Genomic DNA, 18,215 nt, shown 5'->3' on the forward strand with positions numbered 1-18,215 from the left:
GTAAATATTTTTCAATGTTTTTTGTATTACAAATAATAATAAAGCATGAAAATTACAACTTAAAAAGAAATAATAACTTTAAAGCTAGAAATGTAAATAAGTCATAAAAAACAAATATGTAAGGGATGAAATAAAATTAAACCGATCTCTTTGATGTCGTTGGGATGCATGAAATTAAGGACTGGAACTCCGAAAAATCGGCTCGGGGGCTGTTGTGTTGTCCGGGTAATTCTGGGTGAATTCGGAACAGTTTGGAGAGTTCAGGGACTAAGGCAGAAATTTACCACCAAGCTAATAAATCAGCAGAACTTTTTGGAACAAAAACAATGATTTCTTGGGACTTTCTGGCTCAATTTCGGGAGCTGTAGAGGTTGGATTATAGCGAAACGAAGGTTAGTATTTAAAGTTAGTGTGCAAAGGAATGGTTTAGAACTGGAATTTCAGAAAAAGGTCAAGTAAATGAGTCAGAATAAATTATTGAAAATGGGGTGACAGAATAATTGTTTGATGGTTGAAAAAACCAAAAGCTTGATTCTGTTTCGTAGAGGGTACTTTAAGGGCGATTAAGAAGGCTGTAGGATGTCGTTTTTTACGAAATAAAAATTGGGAGTTCGAGAGTTGATGCCAATAAGGAGATTAAAATTAAATTAGGATAAAAAGATCAGCTAATGAACCTGGAATAAATTTTGGAAAACGGCTCACCAGAAAAGTTGTTTGATGAATTCTTCAATGTTGAAAAATTCAAAAGCTTGTTTTTGGGTCTTTTTAATTGATTGAGATTAATAAAAAACTTCTAAACATGATTTAGAATAGGCGTGTAGACTAAGAATGACTCGAAAATGGGGTTTCGGCGATCTCGGTTTAGAATAGGCATGCCAAATTTGCTCCTGATTTTTATTATTTTTTTTTCTTTTCTTTTTTATTTCTGTTTTCTTTTTTATAATAATCTTTTGATATTATTTTCTATTTTTTATCACATTTTTATTTTGTTGAGAATGAATTTAATTAAAATAAAATAACTATAGAGTAAAATTATAACCTATGCTAAAAATATAAAAATTAATTTACCCCTCAACAGTGGGATACATGACAAACTCCCTAGATGGAATATCTTTAAGCAAATGCATTTGATCTGCTACCACAAAAGAAATGGAATATTTTAGATCATTGTCACTCATGTATATTTCTTATCTCAAGGCTCAGTGTTATTGCTCTTGAATGAGTTTAATCTCTAAAATTACCACTAGGCTTTGAACACCTTTGGATCAAAGGCAATGCATTGATTCTAACATTCAAACCAAACAACTTGCATCTACAAATTCAAGACATTGATATCTCAAAGTTTGTATCCACAGGGTTTAAAGGTTTTGAGGGGCGGCTCTTCTGGTCGGAGAACAACAAAGCATGGATCCGTGTAAATGTCATGGATGGTAAAGACATTGCTATCTCAAGATGGAATGCCATTTTGTTGTGCTGATGAGGAGATGCGATTCCGAAATAGGGTTAAGTCGACCACAACACCATCCAGTGATAGTCATAAACCCATACAAAAAACTGAGTATAAATCTGAAAATTGGTCAGTGTACTCTATGATTGGCAGATAATGAGTAATGGAATCTTTTAAAGCCCAGTTCACAGGGTTCTTACCAGCTCAGAGAGGGAGAGAATTTCTGTGGATGTATTCTATACACCCGAAGCTAATAAGGAAATTGGAGTAGAAGGATTATGCTGATGTGCACAGCAGGGAAAGATAGCACTTCATGTAACAACTGTTTAAAGATGCCAAACCAACACCTTGAGAAAAGAGACCTCTTTTACAAAGTATTAGATTTTTGCACTTAATAGAAATGTTATTTTTTAAAACTTATGATGAGTCAAACTGATATGTCAAAATGTCACAAAATAGCAGCTGATAACTATTTTGTTAAGTCTCCATCTAAATTGAAAGAAATTTCACAAATTGAGTAATTAATGGGCCAAATGTAGTAGAATAATAGGTAAGAGTCCAAATGATAAAATTTTAAATAGGTCAGAATATAAATAAAACTTTAAGCCATCATTTTTTTAGGGATAAAATGCAAAAATAATGTCAATTAAATACGAATGATCTTCTAAACTCATATAAATTGTCTTGATTATGACGAGATAATCCGACTGAACTTGAATTTTCTTAGTGGGGCGATGCATATTAATCCAACTCAAAGCTTCTTTAATAGTCATGGTCTCGGCTAGCTGAGGACTGAGTTTTTTTTTAAAAGCTCATATCTTAGCTAGAATGCATTCTCTATAGTGATTATTTGATGATGCCATAGATGGAATTTTCTTTAAGCATGACATGTTCATCATTCTGCACCTATTTTGGTTTATTTGGACAAAAAGCCCCTTATTCACATATATATATCACATTAGCTTGCATATTTGCTAATCTTCAAGTTCATTTACTTGTAAAGTGAAATAAGCTTGACAAAATCCATTGCTCCTCACATTGGACATGGCCAAGAGATGGTAGGACTTTAAATATATGTCTCCCACAGTAAGAACCAGAACATATTATCTGAAATCAATATTTAATGTGTCTTGTTAGATTGGAGGTTCATTTTTTTTAGCAAAATATATGCAGCAGTAATGATCTTCCTTTTCCTTACACTTACACTTGTGAAATTAGCATGATCAGTTAAAATGTTGCTTCAGTTGATGGGGCCACTATTTGAATCAACAGTCTCTTACTACAACAAATCCCCTAGATGATTAAGGAGTTCAAATCTAAAATCTAAAATCTCATGCATCTTTACTATTTGAATAAGCAGTTCCAATCTGAGTGAGCTCTGTCTATTTAATGCACTGAAATCACTTCAACTGGAAGATATTAACTCATTTAAAATCACTTGAATTATCCCTAGTTTTTAAGGCCTTGAAATCACTTGAACAGTTAAGTTTATCATATATCACATTTTTCATAATGCTTTAGATATTGAATGAACAGACTGCTTTCCCCAACGGACTTCTTCTCCAACAAGTGGCACCATTAACTTAGATATTTGTTAATCTTCAAGTTCATTTACTTTGTATAATGAAATAAATTTGACCTCGGGTGATTGAGGCTTTGGCTTTGCCACATAACCTGGTATGGTTACGAATCACTTAATCTCTCTTATGTGTTGGTCGAAATGGATACAAAAGGTGTTGTGGATGGCTTGTTTTCGTTTCGCGTGGACTTGACGGAGTATGGAAGTATCATCTAAGATTGTAACGGAATACTGTAACAAAGGTCAGACTTTAAGTGTTCTTTGTTCCTAGATGGGCTAATGGGGTGTATTGCTCGTTAAGCCGTGCTCAATGCAGGTTTATTTATTTCTGTTAGTGCTCCTCTCTAGATTGAGGGTGCTTTGTATAAGAATTTTTCAACTCTTGATTCTTAAATAAATTTGTCATCTCTTCTAAAAAAATCACTTTTTTCTATATTAAAAAAAGTTTGACAACCTTAAAAAAAGTTGCCAAAAAGTGAAAACATTACTTGAAATTTTTAACCAACCACCATTACTCCAATGGATGGCAACCCTTTAAAATTGACAAAATAATTGCCAGCCCACTAAGCATTCAGTCAAACACCCTCTATTGGAAATCGTTTAAGGATTAAATGTTAAAAAAATCTTCAAAAAAATATAAAAGTTTTAGTATATATTTCTTTTGATGAGATGAACTAACTATTTCTTTTGATGAATCATTTCAGAGATACATATTCTGAGTTGTTAACAATCTTTACAATGATCACTGATTTCATATATTCCAAGTTTTCATGTCTTTGAATTTATAATGTGTGTTGGAGCTACAACAGCACATGCTCTCAAGACCGTCCTGTAGGGCATTCTCCACAACCTCTTGCACATATGCCTTGGAGATCAGAATATAATGATAAATTTCTTTAGATAAAGATGTAAAAACAAAAGAATCTACTACAACCTGATCATCATTCTTCTACCCAGACTATTTACTTTTTTTACCCTGTATTTATGCAACTAATAGGCAATAATTTATGCCTTTTTAAACGCCAATGTGGAAAGACACTTGCTCTTCCGTGTTGCACCTTGGTTTCGAACTTAAAGGAGTTGCCAAACTTTGAATCAATGGCAGTACATCAGCATTATCATCTAGATAGTACGTAGCCTTGCTTGGTTTTTGTCCAAGTGCATACAAAGATCTCAGGAGCTGAAGAATTTAACAACTCGAAGCTGTTTTCGACATGCTTTCGAACATGTCTTCATCTGATGTGTCATCCCCAATGCAGGTGACAAAAATTGGGGATTTTTCATCACTGATTATCGCAGAAATTATATTGTCTGCTACAAGCCCTTTAGTGACTCCCTGCCTATTAAGTGACCCTTTAGTGACTCCCTGCCTATTAATTGGTCACTGTAATACTCAAGGACCGATAGAAAAAAGAAAACCCATACACAACTGATAGCCTACTGTGGCTTCGGCTGCAAAAGTTGTTCCATAGCCAACAACTTAGACCAATGCCTTTGAGAATGTCTATATCATCAACTCCAACAATAAGCTTTTTCCCATCAAACTTCCTTTGTATTCCTTTGAGCTTGTTAGAAGAAGATGGATGATTCAATGCAGATCCAAACCTACCTATATGTACTCGTACAGGCAAAGTTTTGATGTATATTGTGCAACCAAAATATTCAAGGACAATATGACCACGTTTTGATTCATAGTGTAGGCCCAACATTGGGCTGCAACAAGACAGAAAGTGGGGCACATAGGCAGCATATAATGAAAAAGAGGCCATAAATGATGCTTACAAAAACCACGATAAAACTTTGTAAACATATGGAGGAAGAAATATGGGAAAGCAGTTGAATTCTCCCAGCAGCCTCTAGGAAACTTCTTCCTTTACATCAACCTTCAGCGATCCCACATAAACAATATCCTAAATTTGATTGCACCTTTGAGTATGTATTTTTATATGCAGATGTACATAGTTCAAGTCTGACATTTTGTTGATGCTGCACACAACCAATCAACAGTCAAAAATCATTCAAAATTTTCTAGATCTACATAGTTCAAGTCTGACATTTATAAATCAGCGGAGCCTAAGCATGATTTTGAGACAGAAGTATGATAGACATACTTGTATAAAGTATCTTCACTGAGTACAAGCTTCTTGAAAATCCACTCTGGCACAAGCTTTTCAAGCATCTCCATATGCTCCTCTACCTCAGCTGCAAAAGTTAATAACTTCAATAATGATATAATCAAATATTATTAATGGTTTGGAGTCATCAAGGATTCACAGGTACCTTTGTAACTAATAGATTGGAAAATCAGAAGAATCACAGAAACGAGACTAAGCAAGTCGATGAAACTATGCTCATGCTTTTCATTTGTTTGGCTCTTCTCTACCTACAAAAGTTAATCAATCAACTAGATTTTTTTTAGGGATAATAACATTAACGTACAAAATGGCACAAATTTAGCCCTAACATTAAAATTGCAGGCAAACTTTGCTTCAAAAGTGACAAAAAAAATTAAGTAAATAAGAGGTACCTCTATCAACAAAATGAAAATAATTTGTATGGGTTCATGACTATCGGTTGATGGTCCTTCTACTACTAGGGAAGGATAGCGGAGATGCTGATTTATGAATGCAGTTTGTAACCCTAAAGGCAATCGCATCCCATCAATTCCATCTTGAGATATCAATGTCGAACATGGATGAAATATACACTGCTGCTTCATTGTTTCGGGGGAGATGGAGTGGTGGGTCATCGCACCACAGAGAAATCCACCCCTCAAAACCTATTACTGCAATTTCTTTTCTTTTTGTAGGTAAGAACCAAAATGAGCTGTTTATATAGGTGTATTCACATTATGTTAGGTCTTCAATTGGTAATTTGGTAGAGTCACACCTCAGCTTGATATGTCTAACTTATCAACTTTTGAAATTTTTTTTTTGAATTTCTTTAATTTTTAAAATTTATTAAAAGGTAGATTTAATCTTTAACATATGAAATATATATTTGTAAGGTCCCATGACATAGTTAAATAATATTCAACTTCGGGTTTTTTCAAAATTTCTGTAGTTTAAAACTAAAATTAATTTTGTTTGAAAAAATTAAAGTTAAATTTTCATAACTTCCTATGTTAGGACTAAATATGCACTCCATAAAAAATGTATCGATTCTTATCTCATTTATTCATTACACTAACTGCCTTTTCTATAAAACCTTTAAAACCAATTTCACGTATTTAGTGTCCTTAAGAAAAGCCCTCATGATTTTATTAAACTATTATTGCAATAATATTTTAACTATGTTTTAATTAAAAAAGAATTTTAAGTCTTTAACTTCTATCACAAATTTATTAATCAGATAAAGACCGAATTTAACTTTAACATTTCAAGCGAAATGCAAATTTAGCCAAAAATGTACGAAATATTGAAAATTAAACCCTAACGTTTCTAAACAAAATTTATTTTAGCGAGGCATTATCGAAGATTTGAAAAAAAAAATGGTATAATTGTTATTTAAGTGTCACATTGGACTTTACAAACAAGTTTATCAATAAATTGAATTAGTTTCGTATATTTTTTGTTGGTTTCTTATAACTATATATTAATAATGTAGTAGATATTTTAGACAGTTTAATTAAAAAAAAATTTCACATTGTATCAGGTCTTCAATTGGTAATTTGGTAGGTCACAGCTCAGCGTGATCTGTCAAACTTATTATCAACTTTTGAATTTTTTTGAATTTCTTTAATTTTTAAATTCTATTTGTTAAAGATAAGTTCAGATTAACCTAACATGTTAAAACCTAGATTAATCCTAACATATGAAATATATGTTTTGTAAGGTCTCATGATTTAAATATCATTCAAACGAGTTTTTTTTTATAATTTTCGGTAAGGTAACGCTTAAATTAATCTTGTTTGAAAAAGTTAGGGTTAAATTTTCACAACTTTATATGTTAGGATTAAATATGCACTCCACTGAAAATGTTAAAGTCAAATTTGATTCTTATCCCATTTATTAATTACACTAAATGCACTTTTTGTAAAACTTTTAGAACCAATATCACCTTATTTAGTGTGCTTAAGAAAAGCCCTCATGACTAATTTTTACTTACCATTATAAAACTTCTCAAAATTAAGCTAGGTTTGGACTACAAAAGTAAAATTAAGTCGTTTTGAATAAACTTAGAGAAATTTATCGCTTATCATATACTAATCAAGTTGAATTTTGTAATTATATACAAACTTAGTAAGTTAATTAACCACCCCGAGCCTTAATTTGTCAGAAACATGGAACCGAAACCATGGCCCTCTTTTTTTTATCCGCCCCTAGATTAAAGCCTTTCAAATTGATACATTAAGCGCTTGATCAATTAATTGTTAATACATTAAACTTTTGATCTTTTAAATGAATATACTAAACCCTTGCTCAATCAATTTAGTTATATGAATAATTCAAACTCTGTTTTTCATTTTACAAAATTGATAAAAATTCACTGTTCCTTTAATGTAAAATAGTTTGAATCTATCTGGTGTGACAATTGAGCTGTTAAAACGTGTTAAAAGATTAATGATCAATTAAAAAATTAAAGATCAAGGACTTAATATCTCAATTTAAAATATTAAAACCTTAATATGTTAAAAAATACTTTATTTAATATATACATTTAAAAAGATTAAAGGGTGAAATAATAAAATATAAATTTTTCAAAAAGTTAAATATTTATTTTTCCTATTAATTTTTTTGCAATCATGTTGGTGAACAAATTTTTATCATTTTTTAAGTGTAAAAATGTATCTAACCCATTAGTAATTTTATCCTAACGTCTAAAATGATCCAACTTTACTTCTAATTGCAGTCAAGAATAATTTTACTTCTAATATTGAGAAGTTGTGTTATTATGAAACACAAATATTTTATTTTTTTATTGTGCACTAATTGCATATCAGTTGGTTTTGAAAAAAAAAATCATATTTTTTATGGTTTAATAATAAATTGAAGTTTAATAGTATTTATAAATTCGGTGAAGTATTTGAATTTTTTGGTCCAACTCGTACAAAAGGCATTATATTTTTTATTATTATTTTTATTCACGTCTAATTATATGTTTGTATATGTTACTAATTAGTGATAAAACACGTTCATGTAAAGTGTAAAGTGTAGATGATAAGATTCCTCGAGAACCAAGTTTGATGAATTATTGCTTAAGTTGACCTTACTTGACAACGTGAGGTATAAAGTTACTTTTGCCTGCCAAAGGTTACAGATAAAATTGCTCTTGACTCCCAATGTTAGGAGTAAAATTATGAAACTTTCAAGTGTTCAATCAAGGTGCCAAATAATAAATTATAATTTTGTGTCAGTTACAACTCTTTGTTAAGCCCAAAATATACCTAAAATATCATCAATAATTATATCAATATTGCTACGAATTTATGCTATTTATAACCGTTTAGAAAGCTTTTACTCTCGAATATGTTTCTTTCTTGTAAGGTACATAAATATTTGGTAAAATCCAAATAGGAACGAAAAGAGCTCAAAAACAGAAGAAAAACCCTACAAAAGGAGTCGAAGACGACAGAAATTAATAACGCCAAATCGAGGACGCGAACGAAAGCATAAGAACCGAAAAACGTTCTGTGCCGCGACCGCGGCCCCCACATTCACGGTCGCGACACGCGTTCCTCAGCTTCTCCTTCCCTTCGTTTGAAGACCAATTGATGCTCCCCCATTCTCAGTAGAGAATTTAATATTCTCGGTACGAGCAGGAGTTTGTAGAGGCCTAGTTACACACTTTCGTTTTTGACGAAACACGATCGTTCGGGTGGATAAAGACGTCCTTTCGCAACGGGCACGATCCTTCACAACGGACACGACACTTCAATCAAGGCTCTTCAACATCTATAAATAAAGAGTTGATGGAGAGTTGAAGATATGTAGAAAAAAAAGAGATTAGTATAGAATTTATGCAGAAATTCCGAGTCAAGTGATTCAGAAGTTAGATTTCGATTCTGTAAAAAGCAATATGATGTACACACATTGTTTATTCAATAATAACAAGTTTAGTAGCGTTTAGACATTGTTCCAGTTTAGTTTTCATTTTGGTAGTAGACCGACCCAGTCTCTATTACGAAGATTCAACGAGAAGATTGAGTAGAGGATCCGCCCCTGAGCCTGACAAACTCTAACGAAACCCAAGGAAATGATTGACAACCCGTTCACTTGCAAGTCGTCGAATGTTTCCATGCTCCATGTTCTCTATAAACTTGTATCAATTTATATTTCATCTAATAAAGTCCGTTCTATTCGATAGATTTTTATGCAGCACTTATGGTAACCAATCCACTAAAGTGACTGCTGGTGTTTTCATTAAAACGTATTTAATCCAAAATCTTTACAAGGAAACTTTGTTGAACACTTAGGCAAATTATTATCTCGAAAGAGTTTTAATTTGATTAAGGGCAACTATACCGGAAGGGTTTTGTCATGTTCAAAGCCAATTAATTAGAGGTTCCGTCATTTATTTCATCTTTATAATTCGTACAAAGTTTAAAGTTGTTTTCTTTGCTTAATGCAAATAAATACATATGTTTACTTTTCTAAAAAGTACTAAACGTTGCTATCTTGCAAATTCATTCTTAAATCAGAGTATTTTCTAACGTCTTCATACTCTATTCTAATTCTCATTCTAGCAATTTCAAAACCAAAACCGATTAAACGATTTTCCATATTATAAACCTAAAAGTAACTTTAACCGATTATAAATAAGTTTTGTTCGAAAAACGTTCCCTGTGGGATCGATATCTTTTATTACTACAAGCGTATACCGTGCACTTGCGGAAATCGCTCAACAAGTTTTTGGCGCCGTTGCCGGGGAACGCCAAAATTTTTGACAAAATTTTAAATTTTTTGTGTTTTATTACGAATCTAGGTTTATTCATACTTATTCAAACTTTTATATTTTATTTATTTTCAATTACTAACATATTTATTTTTCAAATTCTGTTTTGTAGGTAGTTTCGGTTCGTGCGAAATTTCAAGTTCATGCGCAGTTCTCGAAGTTCAGGCACGTCACCAGATCCTATTGACCCAGAAATTGAAAGAACTCTTAAAAAGAACAAGAAAGAAAAGAAAAAGAAAAACAAAACCCCAATAAAAACTAGAATTACCAAGCCAGAAGTTATGGCCACACTTATGGATTACGCTAGGCCAGGAGTGGCCGGTGTAACAAACAGTATAGTTAGACCCCAAATTAATGCAAACCAATTTGAAATTAAGCCTGCGTTGCTTAATATGTTGCAAAATAACGTAACATTTTACGGGTTACCTAACGAAAATCCTAATACCCATTTGACAAATTTCTTAGAAATTTGTGATACTTTTAAAATTACTGATGTAACTGCAGAAGCAATCAAACTTCGCCTTTTTCCTTTTACTTTGAAGGATCGAGCCAAAGAATGGTTAACTTCTATGCCAGCCGTATCATTTGCCACTTGGGAACAATTAGCCCAAGCATTTTTATCAAAAAATTTTACTTTAGCAAAACCGCAAGAGTCATTAAAGAGTTAACATCTTTTTCTCAAAATGATAATGAAACTCTTTATGAGGCTTGGGAACGTTTTAAAGAACTTCAACGTTTATGCCCACACCACCAATTGCCCGCTGAACTTTTAATGCAAACATTTTATAATGGACTAAATCCTACAACTAGAGGTTCATTGGACGCTATGTCTGGAGGGTTATTTATGAAGAAAACATCTGCCCAAGCAAGAGAACTTTTGGAGGAAATGGCAATCAACAGTAGTATGTGGCCCGCGGAACGTGGACACGTACCATTAGCGAAACCATCATCCTCAACAACATCATCAGTTAAAGGTATAGTGAATCTTGATCCAGTAGCGATGTTGCAAGCCCAATTTTCTGCCTTATCGCACAAAATTGATAGGTTTATGGCATCGTGTGATCCTAATGGTAAGCCAATCCAAACGGATGTAGATTACGAAGGTATGAGTGAAATTGAACAGGTAAATTTTGTCTAAGGGAAAAACCCAAATAATAACCCTTATTCCAATACAGATAATCCTGGATGGAGAAATCATCCTAACTTTAACTGGAGAGATAATAATAATAATGCTAATGCTAATCAAAATCGTACTACTAATTATCAAAATCAATCAAGAGATACGATTAACACTTTATCTTCTAAAATCGACAAATTTATTGATGCTATGAGCGGAAAAATAAGTAATCACGACGATGGTTTTAAATGGATCGAGAATAAATTTGATCAGCTTATTAAAAACCAATCATCTAGCATCCATAATTTGGAGATTCAAATTGGACAACTCGCTAAATCAATTCCATCCCGCAAAGAGGGAAGTCTTCTAAGCCATACGGAAGAAAATCCGAAAGAGCATGTTAAGGCTATCACTCTTCGTTCAGGGAAAAATTACTTAGGCCCGGAAATGCCCGGAAATTCGACCTTACCTGGAACTGATTTACCGACGCCCAAAGAAGATACATTAAAACAAAAAGATGCACCAATTGACTCTAGTACAAAAACTTTTGTACCCAAACCACTTTTTCCACACAAAGTCCGCAATAAGGACTATGACAAACAACTTTTAACATTTTTAGACAAACTTAAGAATTTGCATATTAATTTAACATTTATGGATGCGATTACGCAAATTCCCAATTATGGTAAATTCCTCAAAGATTTAATTTCAAAGAAAATCAGTTGGGAAGAATTTCATCCATTTCACTAACTGAAGATTGCAGTTCGATTGTGTCAAGCAATTTTCCCACTAAACTCAAGGATCCCGGATGTTTTACCATTCCGTGTAAATTGAGAGATATTGAATTTCCCAGTTGTCTCTGTGATTTAGGAGCAAGCATTAACTTGATGCCATTATCCATTTTTAATAAGTTAGGCTTAGAAGAAGACATCAAACGTACCAATATGGTTTTGCAATTAGCGGATCAAACCACTAAAAGACCATACGGTATAATTGAGGATGTTTTAGTTAAAGTTGACAAATTTATTTTTCCTACCGATTTCGTTATTTTAGATTTTGCTTATGACATAAATTGTCCGCTAATCTTTGGTAGACCGTTCATGAACACGGGACGTGCTCTAGTTGATGTATCGGAAGGAAAAGTAGTTTTAAGAATAGGCGATGATAAGATTGAGTTTGATATGAATCAAGCGATGAAATATCCTATGGAGGATTTCACTTGTATGAAGCTTGATTTAATTGAAGAATGTGTAAATGACATTGTTCAAAAAGAAGAAATAATAGAACCTATAATGAGTGAGGAACTAGAAGATAAGGACCCAGAACCTTTGATTCGAGAAGATGGACCAGTTCCGCCTTCAATTATAGTTCCACCTAAATTAGAACTTAAAGAATTACCAAGTCATTTGAGGTACGCTTTCTTAGGCGAAGGCGATTCTCTACCTATAATTATCTCTAACAAATTAACACAAGTTCAAGAAGAGAAATTGAAAGAGGTTGTTAGAAATAGGATAGGCAGTATGGGTTGGCAAATTTCAGACTTAAAAGGTATCAATCCGAGCATCGTAATGCACAGAATTCACTTAGAAGAAGATAAGCCACCTAAAGCGGATAGGCAAAGACGCCTAAATCCGAATATGAAGGAAGTAGTAAAAAATGAGATTACTAAACTTCTGGACAATGGAATCATCTACCCTATCTCGGATAGTGAATGGGTTAGTCCAATCCATTGTGTACCTAAAAAGGGAGGCATAACAGTTGTAAGGAATGAAGAAGGTGAATTAATACCTACACGAACCACCACTGGTTGGAGGGTTTGTATAGATTATAGAAATCTAAATAAAGCAACTAGGAAAGATCATTTTTCTCTACCTTTCATTGATCAAATGATCGAAAGGATAGCTGGTCATGCTTTCTACTGTTTTCTAGATGGTTAATCTGGATTCTTTCAAATATACATTTACCCGGATGACCAAGATAAAACAACCTTCACATGTCCTTACGGAACATTTGCATATAGGAGAATGCCCTTTGGTCTATGTAACGCACCTGCAACATTTCAACGTTGTATGACTGCGATTTTTAATAATTTCATTGAAGATATCATGGAAGTTTTTATGGACGATTTTTCAGTTTATGGAGATTCTTTTGATTCGTGCCTAGAAAACTTGGATAAAGTTTTGTCTAGGTGTGAAGAAACAAATTTGGTATTAAACTGGGAAAAATGTCATTTCATGGTTGATAACATTGAGATATTATCCCGAGGACCAAAAGAGATATTCACCTAAAGAACGCCGCGTATTGATCCTCCAAAGAGATCCGTCTGGCGGATCATCAAGGTCCCATCAAAAGAGACCCGCCAGCGAACCTATGAGGCGAATCTCCTTAAACACTCATTCGCCGTTAGAACGGCTGGGCCGACCTGGCCATAAAGACCATTAATGAGCTATCAATTGGCTAACCGCCAGTTTAAAGATAACTTGTAACCGCCATTAATGGAACATTAATGGAGACTTTCTAGTTACTGAAGGTTACAACTTTCTAGCTATATATAGCCTACGTCTCAGGCTATCCAGGTACACATTCACTTATCCTTTGTCAATTCAGTTTGCTCTCTTGATCTTCCTTACTAACTTTGGCATCGGAGCTTTCCCCCGTTGAACCCAACGACGCCCCCACAGGGACGGAAGTTGATCAGAATTTCTCCGCTTGTCATCAATTGGTGCGGTGAAGGTGGAATCCTTAAACAAATAAAGGTTTTTCGTTCACGATTAGAAGAAATATGACAAATGGAGATCATAACCCCTCCTCAGGGGTTGAAACACCACCAATAACTAGTGCTGGCCGCACTGATTCAAATGCTCCCACAACACAAGCTGAAAGTAGTATGCCCCCGGACGCATTCATCAACATGTGTGCAGAAGCTATAGGGGAAAAGTTTGGCCCTGAAACAGGTGATCGCCTGCGGTCGTTCATGACCATTCCCCCGTTTTGGAGCTTGGCGCCTTCATCTACGATATCTTCTTGGCCCTAGATGACTCTAGGACCGAACGCCCACAATTCTTCATTTCTCCAAGCCCACAATACGGAATCCATGGTAACTACCACGACGGCGCTGGGAGAACGACCGATCAATCGAGAGTTATTCCCTGCTGGCGCAGGAGGAAGTCAAAGGAACAATCAAACTCTTGTTGGCGGATCTAACAGACGTGGGATCAATCTGGGCGGATCAGATATACCAAGGCGACCATGGTCAAATCTCTTTTTGGGTGGATCGGAAGGGTGAAAGCACAAAAAGCGTAGAAAAGAGAAAAGTAGGCGGTCCGAATCGCCTTCGTCCCGAAGATTGAGATCCTCCCGCAAAGGCAAATCACCCCCACCTACTGGACGTAGACAGAGCAAAAGGCCAGTAGACACGCCACATCCAAGCGGGCCACCACCACCACCACCACATCACGGGAATGATGGTCATATTCCTTCAGGAGGCTCTGGAGGGGGTAACGGTCAGGCTCCCCCGGGCGGAGGAGGTGGAGGTGGCGGACGTGGAAACGGAGGCGGGCGTGGTGGACGATCACCCTCAGACCCATCTTCGGGATCTAGTTCATCATCTTCTCCAAGCAGATCTCCACGGAGGGGTCGCCCAAGGGCGGATCCGGAGAATTTTGACGACAGAGTTCGAGCTGCGGTGCTTCGCATGAATGAGGAGAATGCCAGGCATAATCCGTACGCCAATCGAGATTCGCCCTTCACGGCTTGGATTGAAGCAGAGGAAACGGATAGGCATTTTAAAATACCAAATCTCACCATATACACGGGTGTTGACAACCCAGAGGCCCATGTCAGAAAATACCGAATATTGCTTCACCTCAACCGTGCAACTGAACCAGTGCTGTGCAAAATGTTTGTCACCACGTTAGGAGGTCCCGCTTATGGCTGGTTCCAATCACTACCACCTGGCTTGATAGATAGTTGGGACCAACTAAGCAGAGAGTTTTGTGCTAAATTCGCCAGCTGTATCCCTCCAGTGGTCAAATCCAGGAAGCTCTTTGAATTAAAGCAGAAGGCGAATGAATCCCTTCGAGATTATATAAACTCCTTCAACAAATTGTGTATACAAATTGTTGATATAGATATCTCCATGGCAGTGGAATCTCTGGTAAAAAATACCACTTGTAAGAGTTTACAGGAGGATCTAATTCGCAAGAAGCCCACCAGCATGGCAGAATTAATAGAGCGCTGCAAGGACTTTATGGAGGTGGATGACATTCGTCGTGAATCAGCATCTCCGCCTAGGAGGGACAAAAGCGAATCTCGCCATCGAGATAGGGAAAAGGACAAGCATCAAGATTCCTCCTCTAGAAGTAGGCGAAGGGGTTCTAAGAACAAATCGGCATTTGTCACCTCCTTCACACCTCTCAATGCTTCCAAAAGTGAAGTGCTTATGTCACTACAACAAATATCTAATATTGTGACGAAAATTCGTCTGACAAAATAAATTTTGTCACAATTAATGTACTTATTGTGACAAAAAATAATTAGTAAAAACATGTGAAAATTCCAAACAAAATTATGACAAAATAATATTTCGTCCAAATATTTATCACAATAAATCACCAGTCAATCGATATTATGACAAAAAAAAATTGTCACACATTTTTGTCATAAATACATAAGGTTGTGACAAAAATTCATACGTAAAAATAATTTTTTATCACAACTAATGTATTTATTGTGATCAAATAATAATTAGTAAGAAAAGGTAAAAAAACCAAAAGAAATCGTGAGAAAAAATATTTTGTCGAAATATTTATCACAAGAAAGTAGAACTTAATACGTATTATGATAAAAACAAATTGCCACATCATTTTTGTCATAAATATATAAAGATGTAACGAAACATTCATACGATAAAATAACTGTTTTCGCAATTAATGTACTTATTATGACAAAATTACAATTAGTAAAAAAATGAAAAAACAAAACCAAATTATGACAGTAATATTTATCAAATTAGACTAATATATTGTTTCGAAAATCAATTTATAAATTTTCATATTTATTTGGGGATTAGAATGTGTCAGAGATTAATATGAGATATACGATTAAGCCTTAATCATCTTGAGCTTTTAGTTCAAACGGTTCCATGACATGGTATTAGAGTTGCTTGGACCAAACGGTCGAGGGTTCGAGTCCTGGCAACCTCATAAATTTGTAGAATTAAAAACACATCGCGGGTTGGCCCTGTGTTGTACACGCTGCAAACCCAATGGGAATTTGCATGTGGAGGTGTGTCAGAGATTAATATAAGATGGTGACAACACACTTTGTAACAAGAAGTTTCTTATGACAAAAATATAACTTATTTTGACAAATTAAATTGTCGCAACAAGCTTGAATTCTTGTAGTGTGTGGATTGAGAACAGTCAACACAAGCGGATCATTTCATACCCCGAACCAAAAGGGGGGGGAGTACACCAATACTGGTAAAAATTCTAAAAATTATTGTAAGTATCACAGGAAAAACGGCCATGACACAGATGCATGCTGGGAGTTAGCTCGAGAAATAGAGCGTCTCATTGAAAGGGGCAAGTTGGATCGGTTCATCCAAAATGATGGCAAAAAGAGAGATGGTGATAGATCCAGGGATGACCCAAAGAAGAAAGGAAAGGGGACCATTAATGTCATAGCAGGTGGACCTGGATATCAACCAGAACTGAAAAAGGAAAAAACCACTGCTCTTGACAGGACATCGCTGAATCGTCCATTTGCAGACGTAGGACCAGAGATCTCTCCTCATGGAGATGCCTTGGTCATTACTATGATGATGGAAGGCTGGGAGATGAAAAGGGTGATGATCGATACTGGGAGCTCGTGCAATGTCATCACAAGAGGAGCTTTCGCTAAACTCATGGTCGATCCAGTCCAAGTAGAACCAACTGTAGTGGATATCCTGGGAGTAACAGGACATACCATTCGGACAAAAGGCCAAGTAACGTTGGATTGTGAGTTAGCAGATGAGGATCAAGTCTGGAGGGGTGATCTGGAATTTTCTATCTTGGATGGTCAGTTAGCCTATAATATTATCCTCGGGCGGCCCTTTATCTCCGAGGCAGCTGCCCTCATCTCCATACGCCACTTAACTCTTTACATCCCTACGACCAAGGGAGGTGTAATGATCAGAGGGAGCCAAAAGGTGGCTCAGGAGACATATTCGGCATCACTAATGATCCGCCCCCAATCTAAGGACGAAGATGAAGAGGAACTCGTCACAATGGCCTTGGGCGAGACAGAAATGTACCTCATGGCGGATGAAAAGCAGGTACGAATAGCTAAAGGGCTCAAAGGTGAAGTTAAAGAAGCAATCACCAAAGTTCTCCATGAAGCAGAGGACGTCTTTGCATGGAAAGATGAGATCCTCCCAGGGATCAGTCCATACGTGATCACTCACAAACTTAACATCGATAAAGATGCAGTTCCCGTAGCTCAAAAACGGAGAAACCATGGCCTTGAAAGGCAGAAGGTGATAGAGGAAGAGATCACCAAGCTCCAATGGGCGGACGCCATTGAAGAGGTCCTTTATACACAATGGTTGGCGAACGTCGTTTTGGTGAAGAAGGCAGGCGGATCCTACCGCATGTGCATTGACTTTACGGATCTCAACAAAGCTTGTCCCAAGGACAATTATCCTTTGCCGTGTATTGACATACTCGTAGATGGAACCGCTGGACATGCTATGTACTCCTTCACAGATGTAAAGTTGAGTTATCATCAAATCCCCATGGAGCCTTCGGATAGAATCAAGACCTCGTTCGTGACTCACCAAGCCACTTATTGCTTCAAGGTCATGCACTTTGGGCTTAAGAACGCAGGTGCCATCTATCAGCGGATGATGAACAAAATATTCGCAGAAAGCAAAGGTGATAATTACTCTGTCTATGTAGATGACATGATCATCAAAAGCACCACTATGGAGAAGCATGCAGATGATGTAAGGGAGGTACTAGCCGTACTCCGATGCCACAATATTAAGCTAAACCCGGAAAAGTGTACTTTTGGTGCGACATATGGAAAGTTCCTGGGATTCATGATTAGTGAAAAGGGAGTGAGCCCAAATCCCGACAAGGTTAAGGCTGTTCTGGAAATGCAGGCACCACAGAACATCAGGGAAGTGCAACGCC

The 18,215-nt window shown here is 35.8% G+C and overlaps 1 non-coding gene across 1 annotated transcript; it reads right to left on the reverse strand.

The window, feature by feature from the left end:
• Positions 1-10,569: 10,569 nt before the first annotated feature.
• On the reverse strand, positions 10,570-10,676 carry LOC136201577 (small nucleolar RNA R71). The gene has a single exon (XR_010673925.1). It is a non-coding gene; the product is annotated as a small nucleolar RNA R71 (small nucleolar RNA).
• Between the last annotated feature and the right edge of the window lie 7,539 nt (positions 10,677-18,215).

Source organism: Euphorbia lathyris, chromosome 7, assembly GCF_963576675.1.
Source record: "Euphorbia lathyris chromosome 7, ddEupLath1.1, whole genome shotgun sequence".
Classification (NCBI taxonomy): domain Eukaryota; kingdom Viridiplantae; phylum Streptophyta; class Magnoliopsida; order Malpighiales; family Euphorbiaceae; genus Euphorbia; species Euphorbia lathyris.